This window comes from Aegilops tauschii, unplaced genomic scaffold (assembly GCF_002575655.3).
Source record: "Aegilops tauschii subsp. strangulata cultivar AL8/78 unplaced genomic scaffold, Aet v6.0 ptg000770l_obj, whole genome shotgun sequence".
In the NCBI taxonomy this organism is placed as follows: Eukaryota; Viridiplantae; Streptophyta; class Magnoliopsida; order Poales; family Poaceae; genus Aegilops; species Aegilops tauschii.
Window position 1 is genome coordinate 57,501 of NW_027332999.1, and position 4,295 is coordinate 61,795.

Here is a 4,295-nt window from a genome sequence, read left to right on the forward strand (position 1 = left end):
CAATCACCAATCAAGACAAACCGGGCACTACGGTGAGACGTGAAAACACCCGATCCCATTCCGACCTCGATATATATGTGGAATCGTCTTGCGCCATATGTACTGAAATTGTTCGGGAGACATGGTCAAAGCCCGGAGAAAGAGCAAGAAAACGGATGCGCTAACGCGCAACGGCTTTCGCGCTAGTTGCTCAAAAAATCGTATAAAAATCAAGCAAGAAAACTAAAGAAAGCGTTAGCGCATTGGACTCGAAATCCAAATTGTGCTAGCTGACAAAGAAAAAACAGAATATAACAGAGAAATATTGGTTCTGACTGGTTGGTAAAAGGACTCTAAATCCTTTGAGTGGTTCGATTCCACAACAGAACAAAGAATGAAATGAATGAATGAAAGCCATGACCATGCCTCCAGTAGGAAGATCGAGGAACCGGTGCTGGCGCTCCTGGTTCATGGGATCCTAACCGCGATGGGGAGATTAGATATTATTCTTTCGTAAGTCCATCCAATGGAGATAGGTTGAGGAGAAAGAAAGGAGAAAACTAAAGAGAAAGATGGACAGTAGATTGACAGTATCCGAATCAAATAAGAAAAAAACGTAGCTATTTCATCAAATCCCGATTGTGTGGGTGTGAAGTGGAAAAATCCCGTTCTGGCTGGCAGCGGGCATAGGACTGAAAATCCTCTTTCGCCGGGCCTTTTGGACTCGAAATCCAAACGGAGAGAGTGGTTCGAATCCACCTCAGAACGAACAATGAAAAAGGCGTCGAGCGGGTGCAAGCTCGAGGAGCTAGGAAGGATGGAAGAAAGCTTGACCGTTTTTTCACTGAACTACTCGAACTTTTTGTTCGAAAAAGCGGAAATAGCTCAGTTCGAGAGAGGGTTGAGCTTCATCGGTTAGTGTGCACCAAAGGATGAGGTTTCTTTCCCGTCCTACAAATTGAAACCGTTCTAGCTTGATACTGCGATATCGTCAAATCATCCAACGGAGCATGGAAACCATTTCGGTGGCGGTAATGGCCTCCAGTAGTTTTCTATGGAACCATACCACTATGGTCATCTATATGATTAGACCGTGCCGCTTCACTAGACTTTCCTGAACCATCCATTTGATCCCCACGGTCGTGACACCACTTTCTAAACAAAAGTTTCCAAAATCCAATGCGGAACCAAGCAGTAAGAGAAATTCATCATGGTAATTATTAGTCGAAAACCAAAGTGGAACGGAGAGAACGGAGAGTCAGTTACAATGAAAAAATTGTTGAGGAATCATGTTGAAAGAACAACATTCTGTGTCATAAATATCGTATATAGAGATTTTTCATGTATCGACGCTTTTGATTCAATTATGAAAGTACGCTGTACTGGACTTGCACCCCTAGTTACGCAGAAGTGCAAGCACAGAAGCGGATGACCGGACCTTACCAACATACTCAAAAAAGTATTCTATACTGGGGTCTGTGCTCTTGACAAGCAGTGTTTCCAGTCTAGCTGTGTCAAATCGGGTGTGAAGTGTCCTTCTAGGTTCTGGCTGGTAGAGCAGAGGACTGAAAATCCTCTTTAGTTTCACGCATGGGACTCTAAATCCCAATTGCGCTAGCTCTGTGGTTCGATTCCACAACAGAACGAACAATGAATGAATGTGGGCGGTCAACCAGGTAAGCCTGTGCCCAGGAAAGAAAGGACTAGGGAGGGATTGAGAGAAGCTTTCACAGTGGAAAATGCAAAAAAGCATATCGTTCTTAGAAATTGTGGAATTTGACTCAGTTAGAGCTATGGTTTAGCATCAAGAGGGAAGTTTTGTAAAAGCAACAGGAAGAATTGCTCAGATACCCGTGAGCGTATATAACTTGGGTCGTGTTATAAATGCTCTGGCTAAACCTATTGATGGGAGAGGCGAAATTGTAGCTTCCGAATCTCGCTTAATTGAATCTCCTGCTCCAAGTAGAATTTCCAGGCGTTCCGTATACGAACCTCTTCAAACAGGGCTTATTGCTATCGATTCGATGATCCCTATAGGGCGCGGTCAGCGAGAGTTCATTATTGGGGACAGACAGACTGGCAAAACAGCAGTAGCCACAGATACAATTCTCAAGAAAAAAGGGCAAGATGTAAGAAGAACGAGAGCGAGCCTTCACGAAAGAAAATGCAAGTGAAAGAGAATTGTCAAAATTTCCTAAAAGCGGTGGTTCTTTTCTTTATGGATCGGGTAGATCCATATGTTCTGAGGGGGAGACGAGGTGTAGCGCAGTCTGGTCAGCGCATCTGTTTTGGGTACAGAGGGCCATAGGTTCGAATCCTGTCACCTTGATGTGGTATTCACACAATGGGGCCGAAGTGCAAAGCCCCGTAGCCTATCCGCGGTCGGGAAGGCAGGCGAAAAGCGCGCACAAAAGAAAAAGAAAGCTAAAAAGCTTATTTGTCAATCCATTATCTTTGGTATTCTTCTATATTTAGATCATATTATATAGCTATTTCACAGGTTTTATTTACATACCTCAGTCATGTTATTTGTCTAGCCTTCAATCAGAATAGCCTCTCCACCGGTTCCGAAGATTCTTTCGGCATCAATGTGCTTTTGGAATCTTCCTATGAAACAAATAACATTCTGGAACAGTTTAGGACAGAACAGGCCTCAGTAGAAAGCGAGCTTTTTTCGCGTATAGCCACCTCGAAGCCCAATTAGCGCACGGGCTGCCCCCTCAACTCAACCCTGACGAGTACGCAAACTTGGTCAGGGAGCATTTAGACGGTGCAGTTAGTATTGACCACTACCGCCAAGTCCATAATTCACAAATTGATGAAGTCCACATAATGGAGCTCAAAAGCCGATTACCAAATCTACTTTTTTAGCATCTTGAAACCGCACATAAGAAATATTATGAATGAATCACCTTACAATAACATACGAGAGACAGCTTTCTATTTTGTCGAACAACAAGTCGAACCCAATGAACAATTCCATTCAAAGGAATGTTCTAGAGTTTTTTCCACTATATTCGCGATATTTAACAAAATGGAATAAATTCTTCACGATTTCTAGAGTTCCGGGATTACTTCACTGATATCGATTTTCGCCTAAGCACGGCCTCTAGGTTAGTTCAAAGTGTAATACAACGAACTATCGATACACCGAAAACGAGTCAAGATGGATACATAAAATGGAGACATCGTGGATTACCCAAATTGGGACGACGATAGGACATTTCACTTTCTTTCGCAATATTTCTGATCATGACTCAACCACTAGGAAAGGGGATTGCTTACTCTCAGCCACGTTTTCGCTTATGCTTAGTCAAGTGAGGATTCCATTCGAAGTAACGTAACAGGAGCACCATCTTCAAAACTTCTCGGGATCCGGAGTTTTTCGATAAAAGGTCCCATCCTTCAATATCATGATTGGGTCAACCAGGCCAGATCATAAGTGAAATAGTTTGATCGGGTCGACCAGGTCAGGCCCGATCATGAGTGAATAGAAAATCGAAAACGTACATAGCTGTTCCAGCGGAAATACTTTGTTTAATTCTACCACTTCTACTAGGAGTAGCCTTTTTAGTGCTAGCTGAACGTAAAGTAATGGCTTTTGTGCAACGTCGAAAGGGTCCTGATGTAGTGGGATCGTTCGGATTGTTACAACCTCTAGCAGATGGTTTGAAATTGATTCTAAAAGAACCTATTTCACCAAGTAGTGCTAATTTCTCCCTTTTTAGAATGGCTCCAGTGGCTACATTTATGTTAAGTCTGGTCGCTTGGGCCGTTGTACCTTTTGATTATGGTATGGTATTGTCAGATCCGAACATAGGGCTACTTTATTTGTTTGCCATATCTTCGCTAGGTGTTTATGGAATAATTATAGCAGGTTGGTCTAGTAAGACGGGGGGCGGCCGTTCGGTCGCCTATGATATACGGACCAATTGGTCAAAAATGGGTTTGTGCCGCAGGTGTTGAACGATCTACTCTACACAGGTGTGGGCTTACAGGGCTAGGGCTCATAAACCCTTTCTTTCATTCATCAAGGGGTCGGTCACTTTTCCGGGCCGGGATCGAGAAGTGGAAGTCATAAAAAAGAGATGTTTCTCTTCGCACCTCATATCAAGAGGAAAGGTAGCTTGTCAAGCTGGTCTCACTATTGGAAATTCTAGCTTTCTTTTTTTTTTTTTCACCGGCTCTTCTTCTTTGTCAACGCTACTAAGGACCTGACGGTTCGCCTACTTGATGGATGAAAGAACATGAGAAAGGGTTCTAAAATAAAAGGCTAGAAAGTCTACTACAGTACAGTCAAAGTCAGCGGCTGAGTT

At 43.2% G+C, this 4,295-nt stretch overlaps 1 non-coding gene across 1 annotated transcript; it reads left to right on the top strand.

The window, feature by feature from the left end:
- The first annotated feature begins 2,233 nt into the window (after positions 1 to 2,233).
- On the top strand, positions 2,234 to 2,308 carry TRNAP-UGG (transfer RNA proline (anticodon UGG)). The gene has a single exon. It is a non-coding gene; the product is annotated as a tRNA-Pro (tRNA).
- Positions 2,309 to 4,295: the final 1,987 nt, after the last annotated feature.